Source organism: Lissotriton vulgaris, chromosome 5, assembly GCF_964263255.1.
Source record: "Lissotriton vulgaris chromosome 5, aLisVul1.2, whole genome shotgun sequence".
Lineage (NCBI taxonomy): Eukaryota > Metazoa > Chordata > Amphibia > Caudata > Salamandridae > Lissotriton > Lissotriton vulgaris.
In genome coordinates this window covers 374,944,510-374,972,273 of record NC_141693.1, presented here as the reverse complement: position 1 = coordinate 374,972,273, position 27,764 = coordinate 374,944,510, and the positions used below count along the sequence as shown (strand labels likewise).

At 44.4% G+C, this 27,764-nt stretch overlaps 1 protein-coding gene across 9 annotated transcripts in view; it reads left to right on the top strand.

Annotated features, from left to right (window-relative positions):
* KCNAB2 (potassium voltage-gated channel subfamily A regulatory beta subunit 2) overlaps window positions 1–27,764 on the top strand; it is a 1,185,210-nt gene that overhangs the window by 1,132,796 nt on the left and 24,650 nt on the right. The window lies entirely within an intron of this gene.

The window sequence follows — 27,764 nt, the reverse complement described above, 5'->3', positions numbered from 1 at the left end:
TTAATTTTTTTTTTTTTAAATCTCATGAGACTCACAGGATCATGAAAAATAGGTAGGAGTAGGTCATCTTTGAATATACTGTAGTATGCACACTGTAGGAAGGAGTATTTCTGGAGATGGTCTTTATCAGATTATACTAATTACACCCATCGGCTCGGGTAGAGTTGTGAGTAGAGTTAAGGCTCTTTGCACACCCTACTATGCACACCCACCATTCAAAATAGAGGTCTCAGTGGAGAGGCCAGTCTCTTTCACCGACTACGCACATACATCATCTGAGAGAGAGGTCTGAAAGGAGAGGCTATACCTTCCAAACACCCTTGTAATCACACTGTGGTAAATATTTGATTTACCGTCCTAATTTCTATGCAGGTAAGTACTTAACAAAAATAACTCAATCGGAAAGAAAGACGCAGAGTCCGTGGTGTTAGAGTTCTTAGGGGTTTTATTCCTTAAAAAGGAATGGTCATGGTACCAGATCGGATATCGGGTTCCTGCCACCACTGGGGTGCAGGAAGGGATAGAGCATACTTTATTGACAAGACATAACTTTTATACTTAAACCATATAATGGATACCAATACAGTAGGCGTAACAGCTGAGAGAAACAAGATAACAGCATACACGTGTTAGCAATACGTAGTCAGAAGGCGTGAACTAGGCGGGAACATAGAGGTGTGCGCTAGAAACCTCACATGTAAGTGTCACGAGTAGGTGGGTACTTAGCAGAATTTAGCAATGTCAGCAGAAATCTGAGGCCTGGATGCGCGCGCAGCTGCATGACGCGTGATTGACGTGGAACTGGAGGGTGCAGGGGACTTGACATTTACACTAGCGGAAAGAGACAGAAGTCTGGCACGTCAGATCAACTCGTACCTATATCATATCTGATATCTGATGTTTGGGAACCATATTATCTAGAGGGAAAGGTCTCTTGGGCAGAGGCTATTCTATACTGACTGTGAGTGCGTGTATAAGCGTCTACGTGTCTGCATGAGATGCGAGGGGGCATGGGCCTACCATGGTAACAGAGGCTATGAATTACTTGCACGGAGACAGTGAGGCCGGGCCCTTTGCTCTGCAGCTGAAAGGATGTTTACTTGAACTAGTAGGCAGGAATGTATGTTTGAGGAGCGGAACAGATAACTCGAAGGTTGAATACAGTCTTGGCAGGCAGCAGGCTGAGCTAAGCGCCGTTAGCCGCACAGGGAGTAAGGCAGAGGTCACGGGTACAGAGGCAGCCCAGGCTGAGGCGTTCAGAGTCAAAAAGCAGAAAAAGGCTCGATGGCAGAATTCAGGGCCTACTTCGCCAGAGCTGAAACGTGTAAAGTACACCACAAAAAGACGTTGGCATGGCATACTTAGGAACGGAATATTCAACCCATTCAGGGTGGGTCTGAAAGAGGACATGTTAACGTTGGACGCAAATGTATTTGCGTCTTCATAGCTGGTACAGGAGGGAAGTTACATGCACTTTAAGCTGGTACATGGAGACGGTGGGGTACACGTTAGGGAACATTTCTTGACCATAAAATTTATATTTCCTCATTCCCTCCTTGTTCCCTACGGACCCTTCATGATATATCGATCCTCATGAATCGATCAGTCTGTTCTTGTAACATTATTTGCTCTTCTTTCTTCTTTTCGCGTTTTAAGTGAAAACTGGAATGAGTAATACATGAAGTGGCGCACAGACCACAAATCGCTGGCCCACACTGTAGGCACAGGCAGCAACTGAATACTATGACAAGGGCAATGCCTAGGAAGGATAGGATCTTCCATCCCCAAGCAGTCAATGTTGTCCAGAACCAACCGGACCAAGTCCAGGTGCCTGGATTCTGATGTATCAAACTTGCAATCTTATGAAGACGTGTAATAGCCTTATATACTGTAGGCGCGTTTTCTGGAATGAAAACACAGCAACTTGACCCGATGACCTTACAAGCTCCGCCCCTATCTGCTAGAATGACGTCAATAACAAGACGATTCTGAAGAACAACAACCCGCATGGCAGATTGCTCCTCTGTTAAGTTGCCTAGAGCGGAGGTAGTTTCATTCACTACTGCTTCGAGTGTTCTAGTTAATCTTCGTATCAGTTTACTATTTTGGACGGGACCTTTGAAGAAAAAGAATCCTTTATTGAAATCTGTGTATTGCTCCCATGCCGTTTCAGTATAGTCGACAATCGGGAGATCTCTTCGGAGTCTATTCTTTACTAGATTTGTATTTCTGTGATAATCAGGAGGGGCTAGAAAAACAGGTGGCAGAAGGAATGCAATGTAACAGGTACCATCCCAATCTAGAGGTAAGCGTATGTATGCGGTATGACCACAAACAAAGTAGGAATGACGAGTAGCTCTAAAGGAAGATTTGCCTTGATCACTGAATTCGACCACAGTAGTACATTTACTATGACCTAAGTGTACTGAACCCTTCTTTCTGACACATAAGTCTCCTGTGACTGGTAATACTGACATAGCAGGGAGAACCGGTGCAGCTTCGGATTCGACAGTAAGAATCATAAGGTTAATTGTATATTTACCTAATCCATATACTTCATTTTCTAGATCGGTTCCTATTCTAGTGGGAAGTCCCTTCTTGTCACGGTAACAGGCGTTAAGCAGAACTAAGTTCAAGTTTCCCCAAACCCAGTTTCCTTCGAAAACTGCAATATCAGGAGCTAAGGAATTAATTATTCTAAACCATGCTCCACATGAGCCATTGTGTGTGAACGGGTACGGAAAGAGGGGCAGAACTCCCTTGTATTTCTGATAGGGAGGGAGTCGGCCACATATCCAACAATTTGTAGCATTATTAGTCTGATGGGAGTGATGTAACATACTAATGAATGTGTTGTTGCGCAGCGCAAGTCTGTAAGATAATTCATGGGGGGGTAACTCGCTAAAAGAGTGCTCGGCAGTGACATTGTAAGCAGATTGTTCACGCTTGAAGATAGGGTAGTATATGGGAAGCAATATACTGGTAACAATAATCAGCAGACTTAGAAAAAACATAATCAATAATGTCACTATACAGTGACTACGGAGTGATTTACAATATGCACGTTTCTTGAATCGTCTCTCTCTCTCTCTATCTCGGTCTAGGGGATACATGTCAGAAACTATTTAACCGATTCACCTAGGGGAGGACTTAAACAATTAAACTGTCTGACTTGCTAGACCGTAATTTCTCTTTGTACTCCTCTTGGGGAGTTTTCTCTCTTTTTGGAACTTTAAAGTTACTTGTATCGAGGCAGTCCTTTGAGGGGGTGGACGAGTCAGTCTCTGGCAATAGTTCATTACATTTTTTAATATGACTCGTGTGGATCCACCCCTTTCTTCCTTCAACTTTGATCGCCGTCCTCGTGGTCAGAAGGACGATCTTCGGCTCCTTCCAGCGGGGCTCCAGCGGGCTTTTCCTGTCGAAGTTGCGAATCAACACTGTATCCCCGGGACGGACATCATGTGGCTTTACATCAGTGTTGTCAGGGAAGGCTGCGGCAACCTGTGAACGACATGATTGGAGTGCAGACATCAAGGAGGCAAGGTAATCTGTCAGCATGTTACAATCAACATCGTTCATTTTCTTAGGCATGGGCGTCCCCCACATATTCGGTGGTCTGCCAAAGACCACCTCATACGGTGATAGTCCTGATCTCGAATGGGGGACCATTCTCATATAGAACAGTGCAACTGGCAGGGCGACTATCCAGTCGACCCCTTTCTCTTTACAGATTTTAGCAAGGCGTGTTTTCAGTGTCTGGTTATGCCTCTCTACAAGGCCAGCGGCCTCGGGATGTCGGACGCAGTGGAATTTCCACTGATATCCTAGCAGAAGGGAAACCTGTTTCATGAGCTCGGATGAGAATGGCTGTCCGTTATCTGAGTACACGACACGAGGCAAGCCGTACCGTGGGAAGAATTCTCGAACCAGCTGCCTGGCAGTGGTCGGGGCAGTGTAATCTGGGACTGGATATGCTTCGGTCCAACGGGAAAGTGCACAAACAACTACGAGGACATACTTGAATCCTCGACAACGGTCCATCTGGATATAATCCATCTGGAGGACTTCAAAAGGGTGATCGGGAGGATGGAATCCACCTTGCTCTACAGGGACGCTTTTACCTGGATTGAACTGACAACAGATCATGCAAGTACGCACTTTCTGTTTTGCTGCTGCTCGTAAATGTTTGTTGTACCAGAGATTCTGTAAACTGTCTAGCATAGCTTTTTCTCCTAGGTGTGCTGGACTATGTGCTGTATTTATTATGACTTGAACCATAGAGTCGGGGAGAAACCATGTAGATTTTCCCTTCGTCATCCAACCTTGATCTGTCTGGATCCCTCCTAGTTCAGTCCATTTCTTTATTTCATCTGGAGTAGCATGTGTCTGAATATCGATTACATCTAGTGTGGGATCCCTAACTGTCATACAATGTGTCGGTACTATTGTCTTTGTCATATCAGTTGTCTGGGTATGAGTCAATGCTGTATGTTTTGCTGTTTGGTCTGCCAGGTCGTTACCCTGGGAAATGGAATCTGTAACTTTAGTATGTGCTTTACACTTCATGATGGATATGCCTGAAGGCAGATGTATTGCTTCTAACAGTGCTTGAATGAGGGGACCGTGTTGGATCTTGGCACCGTGAGAGGTCAGGAAACCTCGTTCTTGCCATAACACTCCGAAGTCGTGTACGACTCCGAAAGCATAACGTGAATCTGTGTATATGTTAACATTTCTGTTCTTGGCTAGTATACAGGCTCGGGTCAGAGCGATGAGCTCTGCTGCTTGAGCGGACAGTGTATCAATACGATATGTTTCTTTAACTTCAGTTTCAGTGGTCACTGCATATGCGGCCACTAATTCTCCTGTGTTTGTTCTCATACATGAACCATCCACATAAAGTGTCAGGTCTGGATTTGTCAGTGGAACATCTGTTAAGTCTCGTCGGGGCTTTGTTACTGCATTGATGATCTCTATACAATCATGCGGGGCTGAATTAGTCATACTCGAAGGTAACAATGTTGCGGGATTCAGAATGCTGCAGCGTCTGATTTCTATGTGTGGCTGGAATAGTGTCAGTTCATAACCTGTCAGTCGTGCTATAGTCAAGTGTTGAGTCTGGGTTCGGTTTAGAAGAACCTCTACAGAATGTGGAACTTGTACTGTTAATTGCTGTCCTAAGACAATTGAATCGCTCTGTCTGATTGCTAGGGCTGTCGCTCCAACTGACTTTAAGCACGCAAGGAGTGCCTGGGCTACTGAATCCAATGTACTTGAAAAATAAGCGCAAGGCTTATGTGAACCTGCTTGATCTTGGGTGAGGACAGACAACGCTGTACCATCACGTTCTGTAACAAAAAGTGTAAAAGGTTTGCTGTAACATGGTGTCGCTAAAACTGGTGCTTGACATAAAGCTTTCTTTAATTCCTCAAAAGCCTGTGTATGTTCCTGAGTCCAAGGAAGGGCAGTCGAAGTCGCTGCCTCCTGTGTTGTCAACTGAATGAGTGGTTTAGCTAGAAATGCATACTGGGGAATCCATTGTCTGCAGTACGAGGTGAGGCCTATAAAGGCCCGCACTTCCTTTTGTGTCTGGGGTTGTGGCATATTTACAATTAACTGGATACGGTCAGGAGTGAGCTGTCTCCCCACTTTGGACAGCAAGTGACCCAAGTACACAACTTGCTGAACACAGAATTGTAGCTTCGAAGGAGACACCTTATGTCCCTTGTCGGCCAGAAAATGTAAAACTGTCAGTGATGCTTGTTCACATTCTGGTTCACTTCGTGCGGTGATCAGCAGATCATCGACGTATTGTAGTAAGGCGGTGTTAACTGGCATTTGGATACAATCAAGTTGTCTTTTCAGTGCTTGACTATAGATGCTGGGGCTTTCTGTGAATCCTTGAGGTGCGCGTGAAAATTTGAAACTTCGTCCATTTAAACTGAATCCGAAGAGGTATTGGCTCTCTGGATCAATGGGCACACTGAAGAAGGCGTTCTTGAGGTCAATTACAATAAAGAACGTTGCTTCTGAATCAATAGCAGTCAATAGGGAAGAGATGTCGGGAACCACAGGGTACTGTGGAACGATGCATTTATTCAGTTCTCGTAAATCAATCACCAGCCGATATACTGGCGGTGCATTGGGATCAGTACGTTTAAGAATCGGAATGATAGGGGAATTACAGATATTGGAGTCGGTCTCTACGACCACTCCTTGGGCAATGAGCTCTTCAATGATTTCCAATCAAACTCTCGTAATACATAGTGACCCTTAAAGTCACGCAGGAAAAGTCTAACTCCTTCCGGAGAACAACATATCACAGCTCCTAGAGCCTTCAATGTTTTGATACCTAACAGATTTTCTGGACATGATTTCGTTAGTAACAAGTCTGTAACACGTGATAATGGACCCACAGCCAGGGGGACTGGTTTCGATACCTCATTTACAATAGGCTGTCCTGAAAAACCAAGGGAAACATTCTGTGAGCCTGAGAGGGGTGCCCCTGGGACTTCATTATGGCTGATTGTTGTGCGGCTTGCCCCTGTGTCAATTAAAAACTTTCGGTCTTTTCCCAATACTTGACTGTGTACATAAGGACCCTCTTGATCTACAGGAATCTCAATAAGAGGCAAGCCAACCTCCCTCTCTAGGCTGTTTCATGTGTATCGCTGATAATCGGGATAATCAGATTGGGCATACTGGTTCATCTGTCGTGAAACTTGCTGTGTCGCGGCAATGGGCTGTGGCTGCGATGCAGCTGCGGTCTGTGCTGTATGTGGTGGAGCATGCATAGGTTGTGAATTCTGTGAAGTCTGTTGCTGGACCTGGTCTTGTCTAGACGGATGCGGTCTTTCTTTAGTTTTACCTGTTGCTATATTGTGTTTCAGGACTGGACATTCATGTACGTAGTGACCTGGCTGCTTGCAATAATTGCATGTCCCTTTAACGGGAGCTGCGGCATTACCTGTCTGGGTCGTACCCTTTCTCTGGCCGTCGGCTGGAACCGACTGAGCCACTAACATTTTCATTTTTGTGTCTTTCATACGTCTCTGTTCGTGATCCTGTTCTTCTCTAATTCTGTTCTGGTGGTATTGTAACATTTGCAACATCTGGGATGGCGTATTTGCTTGCCATGTACTTTCAACTTTATATACACGGTTCTTAACTGCTGTCAGGGAATTCTCGACTAATTTTGATACAAAAAGATGCGGGTACGACTCGCTACCTGGTTTTAGGCCACTATTAATAATGAAACATTTCTCGAATCTTGAATAGAAGTCACTGGTATCTTCATCGTGTTTCTGTTTACAGGCTGAGATTGCGTCCCAGTCTTCCTTTTTAGTTGACAATAATCTTGGCAAGACCTGTACTATTAAACCTGGTAATGCCTTTGCTTTATCCCCAAGGCCTAGCCCTGGAGTACGAATTCTTTCCTCGTCTTCTATTTCTGTCCATATAATCTTTTTATCTCCTACCTCCCATTCCTTTTCCTTGAGTTTCTCGTAGATGCCGGTGGGCAGCAGTACCTTTAACAATTTCATAATATCTGTATATGTGTAATCTCCCATGAGTAACATGTCTTTAAGTTCTCGGTGAAAACCTGCAGGGTCTTTATCATGACAGGGTACTAGTTTCTTCATTTCTAATAGTTCTAACTTGGTCAGAGGTGTGTATGCATACACACGTTTCAGGGTATTATCGGTGCCCATAACTGGGTGTACTTCTCGTAACGGATTCTGCCTGTCAAAATGCTCAAAGTGACACATTTTTCTTTCGGGTGGCTGAGCTGGAACATATTGTGGGCCTAAGAAAGCGTTATATTTACGTCGTTGTTCTAGAATTATTTGAATTAATCTGGTACTTAGGCCTCTCCATCTATTCATGAGTAGGGCTTCTAATGTATCGGGTAAGGGACCTGGATCAGAATGTTGTTGCATGTATAACGTCATGAGATGCTGAATCATGTATATACCAGCTAATTTCTGCTCGTCTGGGGAAAGGTTCAGAAATGTCTGTGCTACTGTATCATCATTGTACGTGTTAGAATTGTCAGCCCATAGTACTGCTGACCGGGCTAGTTCTTGTTCATCCATAGAATTGAGTACATGGTACCCCATTTGTTCTTGAAGTATTTTATCGGTAACTTGAAACAGATGTTCAGGCGATTTTTGGTTTTAATATGCCAGAGAGAAAAACTCTCTTGCTTTCTGGACGAATGCCTTTCCTAAGGTAATTTCCCTTACCTACATACGCTATCGTATCTGTAGTCGTTTCTTGTTCTTCAGGTCCTTCCTCCTCCTCGAAGGAGGCATTCTTGTCATTTTCTTTTTCTTTTTCATGTATTTCTATTACTGCCTTTCTGATTTTCTTGTACATGCTTGATATACAATTCATTTTATCATGCTTTCCTTCGGCTATATTTTGACCCCACTTGTTTAGTGATTCTATTTCATCCTGGTCTGCCTCAGGCCTGTCTCGGTCTCTTATTAAGCAATTTATGAAAAAACGTAATATATATGCTTGAGTGTCAACTTTCTGGTGTGCCAGGGCCTCCTTAATACTATCGGGATTTTCTCCAGTCTGGACAAAATGATATATTCTATCTAGGTGATCAGTCATCCCTGGGAATAATATTAGGTAATCTGTAGCTTGTCGCAAGCGTAGTGACGCTATCAGCATCCTATCTTCTTTACCGGGTACTGGATCGTATCTGCAAACTGGAAGTGGTTATTTGAGTCTGTCGAGACGGGGTGATTGGGGGGTATGTTGCTTCAGCAGGTCTCCAAGGTGTAATCTGTGTGTTGTTGGCGGGGTCTGGAGACCCCCTGTCGCACCTCCTGAGCCAGAGGCTTGAGCATTATTTCTCTGTGGAGTCTGTATATGTATCTGAACTTGCCTCTTACTGGGATCGGGCACAGCTGGATTCGGTATATTAATCTTAGGTGCGGGAAGTGGTGGAGGTGGAGGAACAAGTGGAGCAGGCTGTCGAACGGGGGAACCTTGTTGCGGTAATGGCGGGATATGGTCTGGAGGCGGGTTGCCACCTCCGTCCCCGTCACCGTCAGTAGGCGGGACGTGGGCACGTGGATTGGTGTAAGCAGGTGCTACATCGTCTAGATAGGAAGCAAGGAATATGTCTTTGGTGGTCCTGTGATTTACTTTAGTCGGAACCAATGGTGACGGCAGATTTTTCGGTATTTCTGAAGTGGCTTCAGGCGAACCCTCGGCCACAAGATACATGCCATTTACAAGATTGTTTCGCGCGCGGTCTACTTGTTCTGCTTTTACTCGGATCCCTTCATTAACTAATTCGTTTTCTCGGGCTCTATCGGACTCTTCTCTATGTCTATCTTCTCTACGGAGCGCTCTTTCAGCACGTTTATGTGATTCTTTACACCAAAATTCTATGGCGTCTTTCTGAGATTGTCTGGCTTTCTTTTTCCATAGCGCTTCTTCTACCTTCACGATGCACTCGGCATCCCATGTTCCTGTAACGGGCCATCTGTGTCTCTCGTCTAGATGCTTAGTATAATCGGCCCATAAATCTAGATACAATATGGCATCTAAGCCATGCTTATGGTACATAAAGTTTCCAGGAGTGTCCCTAGGGGGGATAGGAATTTCTTCCTCTAGTATCCCTTTCCTAGTTCCTATCTGTCTTAGTTTATTGAAGAACGGCATCTTGTTACTTAGTGCTGGATACTTGATACTTGTTACTGACTTCTGAATACAGCTAGTTACACAAAAACACAATAATGTACATCAAACAGTCACTCATACCACGACATTAATCACATTGAAAACATTTTGAACATATATCACTACTCTTGATACTAGATGTACTGCTAAACAGCACAGATACACTGTTGGGAACAGTGCAAGAACTTGAATGCTAGATATACTGCTAAACAGTACAGATACACTGTCTAAAACAGTGCAGACCGCGTTTGTGTACCCAAACACGTCTTTACCGGATACATAATAATGCACCCGTCTAGATACGTCCCAGCAATGGTACTCACCGGGAAGCACGGAACAGAAGGCCTCGGAAAACTCGACTGGACTGGACCGGACTGGACTCGACTCGACTCGACACGTGGATACTTCGGAAACTGGTGGGCCTCTTGACACCTCGGACCTTGCTTCTTTCGGCTAGGCTCTGGTCGGGATCCTCCGCACTCCTCACCGCCTCGTCTGGGTGCTGATCGCAGTCTCCGTCACCTCCGTGGGCCAGAGGGAGATACAGGAAATCCTGCGGGTACGCGTAGTGGTCCGTCTTGACTTATGGCAGGGGGCAAAGGTTGCAACGCACCAACCGGCGCGTGAGGTGGGGGAGGGGTTCCTGTTCGGGCGCCAAAATAATTTGGTAAATATTTGATTTACCGTCCTAATTTCTATGCAGGTAAGTACTTAACAAAAATAACTCAATCGGAAAGAAAGACGCAGAGTCCGTGGTGTTAGAGTTCTTAGGGGTTTTATTCCTTAAAAAGGAATGGTCATGGTACCAGATCGGATATCGGGTTCCTGCCACCACTGGGGTGCAGGAAGGGATAGAGCATACTTTATTGACAAGACATAACTTTTATACTTAAACCATATAATGGATACCAATACAGTAGGCGTAACAGCTGAGAGAAACAAGATAACAGCATACACGTGTTAGCAATACGTAGTCAGAAGGCGTGAACTAGGCGGGAACATAGAGGTGTGCGCTAGAAACGTCACATGTAAGTGTCACGAGTAGGTGGGTACTTAGCAGAATTTAGCAATGTCAGCAGAAATCTGAGGCCTGGATGCGCGCGCAGCTGCATGACGCGTGATTGACGTGGAACTGGAGGGTGCAGGGGACTTGACATTTACACTAGCGGAAAGAGACAGAAGTCTGGCACGTCAGATCAACTCGTACCTATATCATATCTGATATCTGATGTTTGGGAACCATATTATCTAGAGGGAAAGGTCTCTTGGGCAGAGGCTATTCTATACTGACTGTGAGTGCGTGTATAAGCGTCTACGTGTCTGCATGAGATGCGAGGGGGCATGGGCCTACCATGGTAACAGAGGCTATGAATTACTTGCACGGAGACAGTGAGGCCGGGCCCTTTGCTCTGCAGCTGAAAGGATGTTTACTTGAACTAGTAGGCAGGAATGTATGTTTGAGGAGCGGAACAGATAACTCGAAGGTTGAATACAGTCTTGGCAGGCAGCAGGCTGAGCTAAGCGCCGTTAGCCGCACAGGGAGTAAGGCAGAGGTCACGGGTACAGAGGCAGCCCAGGCTGAGGCGTTCAGAGTCAAAAAGCAGAAAAAGGCTCGATGGCAGAATTCAGGGCCTACTTCGCCAGAGCTGAAACGTGTAAAGTACACCACAAAAAGACGTTGGCATGGCATACTTAGGAACGGAATATTCAACCCATTCAGGGTGGGTCTGAAAGAGGACATGTTAACGTTGGACGCAAATGTATTTGCGTCTTCATAGCTGGTACAGGAGGGAAGTTACATGCACTTTAAGCTGGTACATGGAGACGGTGGGGTACACGTTAGGGAACATTTCTTGACCATAAAATTTATATTTCCTCAACACCTGTCCTCACAAAGGAGGGGCAAGTCCATCCACATACTCTACTACGCACACCAGCCATCTGAGAGAGCGTCTGAATGGAGAGGCAGGTTATCTGCACATCCGAGATCTGAGAGAGAGGTTTCAAATGAGAAGCCTGTCGCTTCCCATACACATTACTTCGCACACCCGTTATCTGAGTGAGGGATCTGAAAGGAGGGGCAAGTCCCTTCCAAGATCCTACTGCACATATTCATCATCTGAGAAAGGGGTATGAAAGGAGAGGCCAGTCCCTCCACACACCCGTCATCTGAGAGAGGGGTCTGAAAGGAGAGGCCCATCCCTCCTTACAACCTACCAAGCACACGCATCATCTGAAGGAGATGCTGAAAGTAAGAGACAGCAGTCCCTCCTCACACACTGCTTTTCATAACCGTAATTAGAGAGAGATCTCAGCAGAGAGGACAGTCCCACCACACACCCTACTATGCTCACCCGCCATCTAAGAGAGATGTCTGAAAGGAGAGGTCAGTAGCTCCCCACACCAAACTAAGCACACCTTTCTTCTGAGAGAGGGGTCTGAAGGGAAAGGTGAGTCTCTGCCCAGTCCCTACAATGCTCACCCGTCATCTGAGAGAGAGGTGTAAAAGGAGAGTCCAGTCCCTCCCCACATCGTACAGGCCAGGCCCTGCAGCCTACCCCTGTGGCAGTTGACTTGTGTACTAACACACTTGTCATCAAGGAGAGGGATCTGGAAGGAGAGCTAGCCCCTCGCCATACCACACTACGCCCACCCATCATCTAAGAGAGATGTCTGAAAGGAGAGGCCAGTAACTCTCCACACCAAACAGCGCACACTGTTTTCTGAGAGAAGGGACTGAAAGGAGAGCCCAGTCCCTCCCCACACCCAACTATGTACAACCGTCATCCGAGAGAGGGGTCTGAAATGAGAGTCCAGTCCCTGCCCACTGCCTGCTACACACACCCATCATCTGAGAGAGCGGTCTGAAAAGCTTGGCCTATTCCTCCCCACACCCTACTACACACTTGTCACCTGAGAGAGGGGTCTTAAGGGACAGGCCCGACCCTGCAGCCAACCCCCCTTCCCCCCTGTGGCAGTTAACTTGTATACTACGCACACTTGTCATCAAGGTGAGGGATCTGAAAGGAGAGCCAGCCCCTCCCCAAACCAAACAACGCACACCCATCATCTGAGAGAGGGTTCTGAAAGGAGAGGGCAGTCCCTACACACACCCTACTATGCACACACATCATTCGAGAGAGAGCTCTGTAAGGAGAGTCCACTCCTTATCCACACCATATTACACACACCCGTAATTACAGAGAGGGGTCTTAGCAGAGAGGTCAGTTCTTCACACACCCTACAATGCACACCCGTCATCTTATAGAGGGGTCTGAAAGGAGAGGCAAGTCCCTCCCTGTCGTGGGGCTGTGCCTTGTTTTCACACTGTGTTAAGTTGACATGAGCTTATTAGACGTTTAAACGACATTTTTCCTTTCGGCTGCCTTATGCACACGGCACATATTATAATAAATGTTTAGAGTTTAGCAGGGTGTTTTGCTTCCCACGAGAATAACATGTTTTTCTGTACTAGCAGCCTTGCTTGGTAAGCTTAGTGTGCCGAGGCCTTCAAGGTTATTTCAACACAGTGGTTGTTGTTCAGACTGATCAGCGCACGTTCTAGACATAACATATATGCAGCTGAGGCCACCTCTGATTTTGGCGCGTTTAATAATGCACTGCGTAGGCATGCTCAGACACACTTGGAAAACATTTGTATGCTGAGAGCTTGTGCAGAATTTGATGTGATCCATTTCTGCTAATACCAGAGGTATGGGGCCGCCTATGTAATCCCAAAGAGACCTTCTGTAGATATAAAATAACCTACTAGCAAGTGAGGGTGAAATACAGGTTTATTTTAAACCTATTTCGACTTAGCATTATAACATGCTTTCTCCCTTTGTATTTTATGGAATTGTAACTATGCTGATAATCTTGTTGCTTGTAATATGTCTGCTTGTATTATCTAAGATACTGTGCATGAGAACACAGCATTAGAAATAAATATTTCAAACTTGCACGTGTCTTCATTTACTCCCTGTTTTGGACTAGTTTGTTAGTATAACGAAAGAGTGTTCCACATTGCCTGAGGTAATCTAAGTTCCATGTTCTGGGTTGTCTATTCATTGATGTTATGGAAGAGCCATTGAGACACTGATGCTAGTCTGGTAGGGGATGTTTGGTACTAAGGTGAGTTTTGGCACATCCTAATTCTCTGAGGTTCCAAGTCTCTATGCACAGTTCTGTGTAGGAGCAGAATCCCTGCTACATGGCGCCCAACGATGGTCGTCTTATTGCATGACGCTTGAGTAGTGCTTCTGTCAGTCCTTAGCCCCTTCACTATTGTTTCTGGATAACAGTGGTGTCAGAGAAACCTACCTTTAGTTGCATAGGTCTTTCAAGCTTGAATCTATCAAAACGGTTTCCTTTTTAATTACTACCCAGTTGTGCTACATTGTTTTACATTGTACCTCTTCTTCTCTGTGTCGCTATGGCTAACGCTGACATAACGCAGCATAGTCGCATTGCGGTCCGCAATCATTTACAGGCTTTTAACATTGGTTTGGAGGGCATGGCGGTTATTTTGGTGGTGAGTGCTGAGGTTGCTTACCCGTTTAAGATTTTCTACTCATGGGTGACATTTCCCACTGTGGAGGCAGCTACTCAGGTATTTGAGACTTATACTCACACAGTTGTGCCCTTGGAGTATGTTCCTTATAGGACACAGGAGAATCCGATTTTTGCATGGCAGCACCGTGTTTGGTTTAATGGCGCCCTTCCCCATAGTGTAATGGCGATTAGATTGGGTCCTTTGTTCATTCCGGACGCTTCTTGGACGGTTTTGGCAGGATTCACCCCGCATCCTCGTGCGGGGCAAGTCCCCGTTGCTGAATTGAGGCCCCTATATAACTCTGCAATCAGTGTTATCAGGGCCCTGGTTCAATATATCACCCGCAATTTCCAGGGGGTGGCCCCAGGTGTTGCGGCGCTTCCAGCTGGACTGAGCGGAATGAAGCTTAGTCCTGTGTTGGTTAATGGGGTTATGGGCAAGCGTCCCCAGGATAAGGATGATATGCCTTTTTGGCTTGCCGAAAAGTTTGACCATCTGGAGGCAGTTTTTCCTAAATCGACTCCTGTTGAAAAACACAGGATTCTTACAATTAGTTTACCCAAGGACATGGTACTGGAAGCCGGTGACTGTGAGTCGTGGGGTAGAATTTTTTGCGGCAGTGTACACGAGGTGCTTCGGTTCTCCGTCAATGGCTGTCCTTCCAACAGTCATTAAACGTGTTCAGGATGAATACGGACCTGAGGCTGCGGTTGAATTGGGAATGAGACTCGTTGGCACATTTGACGTAGTTTCCGATCTCGTCCTTTCTAATCTAAAGGGAGATGTGGTGAACTTTTAAGTCGTTAATGCCTTGTGCAATGTCCCTGATGCCGACAAACCCCGACTGTTACCAAGAATTATCACAGCGGCTTATAAGACCATTGGCCGTAATAGTTCAGGTGTCAAGCCCTTTTCTACCAAAGAGAAAAAACAACCTCAGGGTTCGAAGTCTGAGAAAGACGTTCAGCCCAAAGCTCCAAAGCAAATTTGGAACAAAAATAAGAAACAGGGAAAACAACAACAGAAACAGGATTCCCATTCCGCGTCACTCATGCCTGCGTCTACTGAGTGCACTTATGATTTGCGCAACCGCACTATGATTAGGTCACCTGATCGATTTCAGGTTCCTGATCAACGCTCTCCTCGTTCTTTACAGTACACATCGGCCTCATCGTCCCGTGGTGGAGGAAGCCGCAGAGGTCGGGGTGGCCAGCAGAGTCACGACCAGCCCCGCCCGAAAGACGGAAAAGGCAAGCCGGATGATTTTACACAGAAAAGACCCCAGTTTCAGAAAAAGAAAGTTGCTGCTTTGACCGCGAGATATGCCACAGATAGTGAAAACGCAGCTTCGGAATCTGACATGGGCGCTGACATTGTTGGACAGCGCAGCGGCGATTACCATTGTGCGAGAAGTCCTGCGTCCACAACTGAAGGTGACAGCGACTGACCAATATGTTGTTGTGGAGACAGCTGATACTAGAGTAGCTCCCCCTGATAGGCTTTTTGCAATTGACCTTTTAATTGAAGGTGACATACAACGTACCATAAAAGGGGTATTTTGGGAGAATCTTACAACTACCTATGACATTTGTTAGCGGAGGCTGACTGGCCCCCACCTTTTGTTCTCGTAGCTCCGAGAGGGGAAGAGGTAATCCTCCCTAGTTTAGCGCACACAGTGTCTAAGGAGCATGCGCTGAATTTCGCAGAAGAGTGGGCTCAGACCCTTGCGCCTGCTTTGTACCGTACTCACTGTGGTTGGGATACATTTTCCCCACACTACGAGATTCCCTTACGGTCTATGCCACAGCCTCAACCTCAATATCCTATTCGTCGTGAAGCTAAGGCTTCCGTTGAAGAAATCCTTGAACAATTGGAGTATCCAGGAGTGATTGAAACTTGTGTGTAACCGATGAATAACCCACTTTTTACTGTGACCAAGCCTGACGGTTCGTACCCTTTGGTATTGGATTACCAGCATTTGAACTCGCATTGCAGTACATAATACCCACTGTTCTGCTTTAGTGGATGGTCTTGTGCGTAAACGGTTTAAAACCACACTTGACATATCCAACGTTTTGTTTGCCCACAATTTGTTTGGTCTGAGTTCCCAATGGACCAGTTTTACCAGTGGCGGTAAATAACGCCAATTTAAATGCCTGACTATGGACTATAAGAATAGTCCAGGCGTGTTTGCTGCCCGTATTGTCTCTCTTTTGAAGGGAGTTGACCCGGATGCATGTTCGTATGTGATGATGTTTATCTCACAGAAGATGAAATTAGGGCGCATCTGTGTCGCGTTGACCGCATAATTTGTTGTTTTGCGGACTTCGGTTATAACTTCAACTTTGCAAAGTCTCACATTGCAGAGTACACAGTGTTGTTCCTGGGCTATGAGCTCAACAATGAAGGAAGATCATTGGCTCCTCACACTGAAGAAATTACAATCCCTGCTGGGATTTTTGAATTTCGGGCGTACGTACATTCCCGAATATGCCCAGCGTATCAAGCCACTGTATGCTTTGATACAACCGACTTTTACCAAATCCTGCTGGCTGCCTGAACATTCAGCCATTTTGCAGGCTGATCTGTTCGAATCTAAATTCTTACTGACTCGTGATAACCACACCAACCTGGTGATAAGAATCATCCCTGGGGCCGTGGGTTTCACATACCTTACTTTTAACGAAGGTGACACAGTACCTATCGCTTACAAGTCACACTTCGGCTGAAATGCGGTTTTCCACGATGGAAAAAGTTTTGACAGCGGTGCAAATGGCGATTTTTAAGGAACGTGCACTGTCGCAGGGAAAACGCATGTTGGTTGCTACCCCGTATCCTGCCTTAGAGGCGGTCACGAAAGCCAGTGTACCTAATTCTAAAGCTTTGCACCCACGGTGTAAACAATGGGCATCATCATTGACGTCTCCGGATGTCACGTTCATTTTTGATGCCTCCTTACAGTCGCAGGAGTTTTTGCAGTATGAGTTTGTTCATCCCGCCCCGTTGACTATGCGACCTTTGGAGGATTTCCATTGTATCATTTACACTGATGGTTCAGCGCAAGTTGCGCATGGGTCTAAGCATGCATATGTCTCAGCTTGCGCCATTGTGGTTGGTACCATAGTGAATGATGAATTCAAGTCCGATGTCGTACATACGCAGACATTAGGGGACTTGACCGCCCAATTGGCAGAGCTCCGTGCTCTACTGCTTGCATTGGAGTACGCTGATCCTGGTGTGACTACTCTTATTGTTAGTGACTCTTATTACTGTGTACAATCTTACAATGAAAACCTGTTCTTTTGGATTTAGAATGATATTTGTGATTCCAAGGGTAGCACAATAAAACATAAAATGATCTGGGTCCGAGTGGCTGAACTTAAAGAGCAGCTACCGCTCGTGTATGTAATTCATACTCTCGGTCATCAGCGTGTGGGAGTTCACGCTGTCGGCAATAGTTTGGCCGATGAGGCCACAAAAACAGCAGTTTCGACATATTTGGTTGCAGCAGTTACATGTTCCAAAAGTAAGCAATTGCCGCTACTGAGAAGGGAAGTAAATATCCTAAAGGGTTTCCTTCAAAGTATTCTTATCATTTAAGTCCTGATAAAGTTCCTTATGTGAAAATACCGGACGTTGGTGAAAGGTTGATTCCCAACGCGGACCGCAGGTCCACACTGATTACAGCTGCTCACGAGGGTGTTGCGTCTGCGCATGCGGGTGTTTCGGCAACTATTTCTCAGTAGTAACAACGTTTCTGGTGGCGGGGGCTGTACAAACAGACGCGTGATTATGTCCTTCAATGTGACATTTGCCAGCAGATCAAACCTTCGACTGCTACGAGTCCGCCCCGGACACGGTTTTACATTTCTAATAAACCACTTGGTTGTGTTTATTTAGATCACTGCGGTCCTTTTTCCTCCGATACTGCGTATAAGTATATCTTAGTTGCAGTTGATTCTTGCACACGCTTTGTTTGGGTGTGGCCACACCGCAGCGCTGATTCGCGAACTGTCATAAGAGACTTGCGTATCTTTGTAGGGATTTTTGCCTGTGGTACCTTCCATTTGAATCAGGGTCCAGCGTTCGCCTCTAAGGTGTACAAGGATGCCATGACTTTGTTGGGGGTCCAAGTCAAGTTTTCGTCTCCATACCGACCTGAGGGTAATAGTGTTGTGGAACGAATGAACCGAGATTTAAAGCAGTCTTTGACAGCTAGGGTTATAGGTACTGGCAGGAACTGGCTGGCCCATCTCAATAGCGTACAACGTGCACTTAATAATCTCCCTAGAATGTCTCTGGGTGGGCAGACCCCATACGAAATGCTCTTTGGTATCAAAATGTTCATCCCGGACCTTGAAGGTCTAGACCAGGCGGCGGTAGCTGCCCCCTTTGACGTAGATGAACGTGGTCATGTGTTACAGAATCTACAAGAGACGAGAGACAGTCTTGCAACAGAACACTTGCCCTCCACATCTGATGCTGCGTTGCAGATTCCGGTAGTTGGCTGGCTACCCCGAGTTGGAGAGCTGGTTCGAGAGAAGATCGAAAACAAGAAAGAATTTGGTCCCTCATATCGAGCTCCAGTTCCTGTACTTGCCGTGCAGGTCCAAGAACATTCCTTTTACCACCACTTCCAGGTCGTAAGAAAAAAAGGTACATCTCCATTGACAATGTCAAACTACACGGAGTGGCCGATTCTTCTTAGTATGACACCAGCAGTCTCCTGTCTATCTTTTTTGAGACATTCTGTTTTGGACCCGGCTCCTGATACCAGGCCTGACGTTGCCCTCGAGATGCCTGCAGTTTCCAGTCCTTTATTGAGTTCTCCTCCTGATGCTCATCTTGATGAGACTGAATATACTTACCCCACAGACTTATCGATGCCTGATTTGCAAACTTGTTTGGCTAGAGAGTCCAGATTTTTATTTGACACGGACTCTCAGATCGAAGACCCCTTCAAAAATTTCTGTTTTTGCAACATGGTTTAAAAAACATTTGTTGATTCCTCCTTGAACCTACATTTGGTTGGTGCTTTTGTCGATTTACCTGTTCATGTCAATTTAATTTGTGGTATATTTTTTCCGTCTTGTCAACGGACACTATGTTGAAGAAAGAACATGTATTCGACACATAAATGGAACATTAGCTCCCCATTCCTCATCACATAGATTGAAGAGGGACCTGGCTTTTGTTAACATTACTGCTTGGCCTGTCTTAGATGGGATTGTGTGGGATGCAATTAGATTTCAAATCCACGAACCCACAGAGGTTATTAATGTCCCAAATGTTTTAAGGGTTTCTATGGGTGATGTGATTAAACAAAATATACGTTCTGATGATTGGGATGTTCAGGCCCTAGAGGCTTTGTTTTGTGATTTGAAATATTATGCTTCCTTTGATGCTGAAGATTTGTATTTAGATTCTGCAAATTATGGTGATTTGTTTTGTTATCAACACTTTGGCAATCGCTACCTGCATAAGGCTAACACCAGGAGAAATATGGTTAATTATACACAATGGGAACATTGTCCCACTCCTGTTGAAGGCAGCTCCCCTTCTCTTTTCAAGAGGTTCACTTGCTTTACTGATTTTAATCAGTTAAATCCCAATGCATTTTATTTTAAAATGACCTAGAAGTCCACTTCCAAGGTTAGACTTATCCACATGAAATTATTGTATTCGAAGTCCTTTCTAGACCAATTGGCTGTTGGGGGCTATGAACTGTGGAAGGATACTATTGATCTTAAATCTGTTTGGGGTTCTAAAAGTTGGCAAGTGCAAGGCACTGAGGCTTTGCATCGTGCATGTCTCATCCCGAACCATATGTTTTTGAATTCTACGATTTCACAAACGACTTGCTTTGGATTGGCTACTACTAAAAAATTGAATGCTCCTTCTTTTCCTGAATTAGAAGAATATTCTGGTTGGGATAATACCAATTTTTCGATTAGAGAATTACAGACGCTGTTACTGAATTCCACCTTTAACATATCCAGTCTGGATCCTAAGGGTTGGTTGCTGTGGCACAAAATTGCAGATTCTTGTCAACATCGTTTTCTGGGTTTAGCTCACGGCTATACACAGGTTAGAGTGGATCCCCGTTTTGAGAGTGGCCATTCTGTGACTACCTATTGTGTAGGCAAATTATGTCAGAGTTGGCTCAAACATTCCACTTTAGCGTCAGTTAAGCTGCATTTATCTAAATTGACTGACGATGTTGATCTGAATGATTTTGTCAAAGGCCCGGCTTCTGGCAGATCAAAAAGATGGATATATGCTATTTACAACGAGGTTTGGAAACTGTCCCAGATTGAGGCTGCTTCTCGCATTAGAGCATTGGATCAAGCGAATTTAGAAAAAGTGCTAGCAGTTGTGGATAACAGCATTAACACGCTTTCTTCTAGGATTTACAAATTAGATAATATAGTTTCGTCTGTTGTTGATATTGTGCAAGAAGATGTGTCTGTTTTGTACCATGGTCAAAATCAATTGCGTTCTATTATGCCGTTTGCCTGGACTTTGCAGACTTTGAAATCGGGAAAAGTGCCCTGGCACTACATGAATACATCATCTTTGTTTGCCCCTTTTAATTTGACTGAAAAGCACAGTTTTATATCTATGAAGGATGCAACTTTTTCTATGTTACATATTGAAAAGTTAGAACCGTTACCATTTTCTGTAAATGAAACAAATTCAGCTGTGTGGCTTATCCATGGGCTGATCACATTACATTTTCCCCTGTTCAAGTTCAAAGCCTGCATGAAGTACTACACAATTGGCAGAAATGAACCTTTGGGCACCGCTTATCTTCATGAAGCTTAGTCACTACCATTTACCTATAGGTGCCTTAGGGAGGGAAAGGAGGTCTATTTGAATGGAGAGGTTTGCACTACAACACCAGATCACTCATTAATTTGTAGGAATATCCAATTGCATGACTCTTGTAATCAGAATGAGCCGAATTTAGCCTGTATTTTGAAAGATACACCGGCACCTGCTATCATACCCACGTTCCGTTACTAGCAAACAGTAGTTATTTACTTTTAAATAATGAGGATTGTTGTGGGATGGTAGCCCGCATTCCTTACGTGGTTACAGTCAGTGAACGTGTCGTCTGCTGTAGAAACGTAATGTTTCCTCCTCCACATGGGGAGCTAGATGTTTCCATCTGACCGTCTATTCCGACCTTGAAAGCAGAGTTCAACAAAATGAGTCGCATAAGAGCTCTTTTGTCTTAGAAAGAAGTCGCCCTCACATCTGCTCGTGAAACATTTGTCCTTCACGTGGCAAACGCCCGCACAGAAGTGAATGCTTTATTAAATACGGATTTGCCCTTGCATTTCGGTGAATTAATTCACACTATCTTTGATGCGTCCTCCACCACAGGGCTGGCTCACTTTTTTAAAGTTGTTAGCAGTGGCCGTGTGACGTATTTTCAAACTATATTTGGTGAGTTCCCGGCATTTTTTCATTCGATTTTTTTCCAGCCTGTTTGGTGGATTTCCCTTAATGCTCCCTCTGGTTGCAGGCGTACTTCTGTTGTTTTGTTTATTTCAAAATGGATGCTCGTCATGTGTTGCGAGAAGATCTGTCAAGGCTGCTGCTGCTCCGCAACCTAATGCTTGAATATTATGGAGCGCTGCCTCTTGCTACATTGAGTGCGGCATTTTGGATTATCGTTTCGATTTTCCTTTTTCACATGCATCCAGCCTGTCTTTCAGTGCCTGAGTTGCGATTTTGACTGGGCCCTGGATTTGTGTCTCTGCAATACGGTGTCTCCCAACGCGGATTATGATCAACTGATGAGCCCATTAGTTGCTCATGAATTGCTTTGTTCTGGCGGAGAAATTATGGCCTTTGCAGCGATGCATGGAGTCCTGGGACGTTGGAATGTGTTTGCAGCGGCGCATGATTTCTTGGCATGCAGTTATATTGAAGAATACCCGAGTTGTCCTCTGATGGTGCTAGAGGCCCTGGTTATTGAGGAACATGTATGTTCCTTCCCATTGCTAAATTGGATGGCTGAAATATTTTCAGATGAGAACAATGACTTCCTATTGGAGGCTGGTGCGACATTGTTTGCATATACATTGTTGGATTGAGATGTTTTATCGCTTCTCTCTTCAATGACCGAGGTCACATATTGGACATCAGATGTTTTTATTTTTTTCTCGTCTTTATTTTTTTACACCCAGGCCTATTGACCGTGGATACAATTTCTTGATTTAAAGTACTTTTTATTTTTGGAGTTTGCTCCCGTTTTTTCACATGTGGCAATTTGAACTTGGTTCTGACTGTTGTTCTTGAACTCTGCTTTCCAAATTTGCCCCCTTCTTATCCGTGCTCAGATCAAGGGAGGGTGTCGTGGGGCAGTGCCTTGTATTCACACTGTGTTAAGTTGAGATGAGCCTATTAGAAGTTTAAACAACATTTTTCCTTTCTGCTGCCTTCTGCACACGGCACACATTATAATAAAAGTTTAGAGTTTAGCAGAGTGTTTTGCTTCACATGAGAATAACATGTTTTTCTGTAATAGCAGCCTTGCTTGGTAAGCTTAGTCTGAACAGTGAGTGCCGAGGCCTTCACGTTATTTCAACACAGTGGTTGTTGTTCGGACTGATCAGCGCACGTTCTAGACATAACATATACGCAGCTGTGGCCACCTCTGATTTTGGCGCGTTTAATAATGCACTGCGTAGGCATGCTCAGACACACTTGGAAAACATTTGTATGCTGAGAGCTTGTGCAGAATTTGATGTGATCCATTTCTGCTAATACCAGAGGTATGGGGCCACCTATGTAATCCCAAAGAGACCTTCTGTAGATATAAAATAACCTACTAGCAAGTGAGGGTGAAATACAGGTTTATTTTAAACCTATTTCGACTTAGCATTATAACATGCTTTCTACCTTTTTATTTTATGGAATATTAACTATGCTGATAATCTTGTTGCTTATAATATATCTGCTTGTATTATCTAAGATACTGCGCATGAGAACACAGCATTAGAAATAAATATTTCAAACTTGCACGTGTCTTTATTTACTCCCTGTTTTGCACTGGTTTGTTAGTATAACGAAAGAGTTTTCATGTGTTCCACATTGCCTGAGGTAATCTAAGTTCCATGTTCTGGGTTGTCTAATCATTGGTGTTATGGAAGAGCCAATGAGACACTGATGCTAGTCTGGTAGATGTTGGGTACTAAGGTGAGTTTTGGCACATCCTAATTCACTGAGGTTCCAAGTCTCTATGCACAGTTCTGTGTATGAGCAGAACCCTGCTACATCCCCACACCCTATTACACACAACCTCATCTGAGAGAGGGGTCTGAAAGCAGAAGCCCGTCCCTCCCCAAACCCTTCTCATATACCTGTTATTTAAGAGAGGGTTCTAACAGGAAAGGCCAGTCCCTCCCTACACCCTACTGCATGCACCCATCACCTAAGCAGGTTCTCAAAAGAGAGAACAGTCCCTCCCCACACAAAACTACTCACACCTGTCATTTGGGAGAGGGGAACTGAAATGAGAGCCATGTCCCTTCCCACACCTATCATTTGAGAGAGAGAGATATCTTAAAGTAGAGCCCAGACCCTTTCTGGTCCCTGTTAAGCATGCCCCTTGTTACACAGAGTTTCACAGGAGAGGGGTCAGTCCCTTCACACACCCTATTACACACACTTGCCATCTAAGAGAGGTCTGAAAGGAGAGACCAGTCCCTCCACACACCCTGCTATGCACTCCTGTCATTACAGAGCGAGGTCAGTCCCTCCGCAAACCCTAGTATGTTCACCCATCATCTGAGAGAGGGTCTGAAAGCAGAGGCCATTCCCTTCCCACACCCTGCTACGCACACCCGTCATCTAAGAGAGGGGCCTGAAAGGAGAGTCCAGTGCCCCCCCCACACCAAAGTATGCACACCTGTCATCTTAGAGAGAGGTCTGAAAGGAGAGGCCAGTCCCTCCCCATACCCTACAGGCCAGGTCGTGCATCTAACCCCTTCACCCCTCCTCCCAGTGGCAGCTGACTTGTATACATTATGTTCCACACAAGTTTTTTTGGTTCTGCAAAAAAAGTTTTCAACATAAGTAAGATTCTATGTAGTTGATAGTAACTTTTGGAAGCAGCCCTGAGTTATTAGAATCATGTCAGCCTGACAATTTCTGCTTAACTTAGAAGACTGTGTGCTTCAAGTACTAACCTATGTACATGTATTTGTCCTTGTTTTGCTTCTGAAGTTGGGCTATCTGTAATGTGTTCTCCACAGTATGAAGGTTGCAGGTAGTATGATCTTTAACACCTTCAGATCTTGGTTATTTTTTAGCAAATAGTGTATTGTTTGACAACTGTTGCATAGAGTGTACACTTTTCTTAGTCGATTCTTTTTAACACTCTGTGGTGTATTTGCCATGAACGGCTGTTTGCAAACAGTATGGTATAGAATAAACTCTCTGTTCACAGTACCCAGCCCTCTACTGATAGAGGCTTCATTTGTATGTATGTATACCACACTTGTAGAGCGCTTCTGTCACCCAACGGGCATCCTGGCGCTGTGATCTAGCGGATCCTGAAACACAGTTAATGCGGTGTCAGCAAACTACCCATTTCTCAGTGTAAGTTAGGCGAGTGTCAGGTGTTTGATACAGATAAAAGCTGTCCATAGTAGGGCATTTGTTTTGAAACTGGCATTCATTATGTTTGCTTTCTGTGTACAGCTGTATACAGATTGATCACCATACTCAATGGGGGTTTCCCATATATCTGTGGTTGATTGTTAATGTGGACTATGCTGCCTATAAAGTGTATGGTATAGGGTCAGTGTTGTACATAATGCTTGCTTTCTACACCTAAGGGCGTTGTATCTTTGATGGCACTAATGATGCCTGATGTTCTAATGAGCCATTTTGTACTTACTGTCAGGCCTCTTAATGCCATAGTAATTTACAGAGCAATATGTGAGAAAACAAAGCTTGGATGATGTCATCTGAGACCTTCCGAAGAAAGAGTACATCCACCTTGGCTCCTTCATGGAATGTTTTGCAGTGTCCGTTAAGCGGGGAACAAGAAAAAGGGTGGGGTGGGGGTTGTAAAAGTGAGATTTTCCAACTTAATCCTATAGTAAACTTTGCTCTCTGATACAGAAAAAAACAGCTGCATGGAATTACACCAGAGTTGGCAACAAGTTGGAACTTCACTCTGAAAGTATGCTTTTTGTGATTTGGTGTAAGTCTGTTGAGCTGTTTTTGAGAAATCAGCATTTAAAGAGGGGCATGAATGGTTTAAAAAGTTAGGTATACTTGTACTGTTGGTTTCCTAATATGCTCTGATTGTCCAAATAAAGGGAACTAGTCAGTCCTGATGAGCTGGCCCCAGCTTAGCGGCCAAGGCCTTGTATCTAGACCACATGTCTAAAACATACCTCACCAGCTTAATTGCAAAATCTTCTTCCAGGGCACTGCCTCTTTCCCGACCATTAACAATATCCTGATTGAAATAACGTTTTACTAGACTGACCACATCTCAGGAACCTGGCTTCCATATATGCTATTTTGTACAGGCCAAGATCCTTAAGGACCAGGAGACCACAGTGAGAATGAACGCATTTAATTGCAGATCCTGATACCTTAATATGTCCTATCAGCTCTTAGCATCCTTTATTTGTTCCTTATCACATTAGCGTTCACAACTATTTACGTTTTAATACGAAATGATGTTTGCATACTGATAATGATAACGTTTTTTGGAATAGAAAAAGCTGTGGTTGGTCTGTGGAATGATGCCTTGGAAGTTAGGCTCCAGCACACGTTCATTTTTCAACTGTCCTACAAAAGGACGTTCCTTCACTACTGCATCCTGACTTTCACTTTTTGATTCATTGAAGTAATACAGATGTAAAACCGACTCTTATCAGACCAAAGGACATTAAAAACGTGCTGGAAATTAAGATTTTAAAAGGCTATTTTTTCACTATTTGCAAACAGCATAGATGTTAGTTTTTCAAATGTGATTTTGCTTGTATTACATATCCTGCCATATTCTATTGCACTTCACTTGCAGTAGCTCTCCTTTTTCATTACTGATTCAATGACATTTGCCCATAGCTGATTAATTTATAATAAAGTGCAGTTACCTTGCTGTAATACTGTAAATAACACCAAGATGCTAATTTGCTATTGACCATTAGAAATTGTCATTAAACAAACTAGATTAAAGGAACAGCTGTATTTAGGTTTGACCTGCACAGAGCTTGCTCTGTGCTTCTGAACTCCTGTATTTAATATATCTTAAATGGGGGCTCTTAGCAGTTCCCCATATTAAATTACTGTGTTAATTTGCTTTTGTGTGGAACTGTTTTTTGTTAGTTTCCCTTGGGTGCACGCATTTAAGTTACTACTTCTAAAGCTGTTCACACTGTTTAACCCCCGTTCACTGTCAAGATAAGATCTCTTCCCACTGAAAAGGCAGAAAGCTTCTAACAGTATGCTGGAATGCTTGATTTTTATGACTTAGTTGTGTAAAGCAGATGCTTTAACCTTGGAACGTTTGTGGAATTTTATATTCAGGACTCAGTACCTTTCATTGCACTTTGTAGGCATTATCGGATTGATTTTCCAACTTAATCTACTTGTGCATTATGATTAAATTCTAAATGTTGCACTAAACATTGCACGTTAAAAATAAAGTTTATATACCAGAGCTATGCTATATTTACTACTAAAAAGGCAGGCACAAGTGCAGTCACCTTGCAGCCAACAGGTTCATGAGCAGGAACGAGCCCAAAAGTTGTCAGAACTTCTCTAAACACATAATATTGCTATGTTTAACTACTAAACAGGCAGTAACAAACAGTTGCCTTGCCGTTAAAAGGGATTTAATTTGAATGGGTCAGCAGGTACGACAGGACCGGTACCAAAAGCTCTAGGGAGCCCACTAAACCCAGGTTATTGCTAAAACGTAAATCTAAACAGGCAGTCACAATTGCAGTTACCTTGCTGGACAACAGGGTAATTATTTCAATGTGGCAGCAGGTGCAGTGGCACCAGGACCAAAATCCGTAGGAACCCCTCTAAACGCCAAATATTGCACTTTTTTACTACTGAACAGGCGGCCACAAGTGCAGTTACCTTACAAGCACTAGGGTTCATGATTTCAATGGTGCAGCAGGTGCTGTGAAACTAGGACCAAAAGCTCCAGGCGCCCCACTAAACACTAATTATTGCTATATTTTGCAACTAAACAGGCAGGTGCAGTGGCACCAGGCCCAACAGCTGTCAGAACTCCTCTAAACACATAGTATTGCTATATTTTACTACTAAACAGGTAGTCACAAGTGCAGTTACATTGCTAGCACAATGGTCATGATTTCAATGGTGCAGGAGGTGCAGTGACACCAGGACCAACAGCTCTAAGAACCTCTCTAAACACCACATATTGCAATATTTTATTACTAGACAGGCAGTCGCAAGTGCAGTTACCTTACAGGCAATAGGGTCATGATTGGTTCAG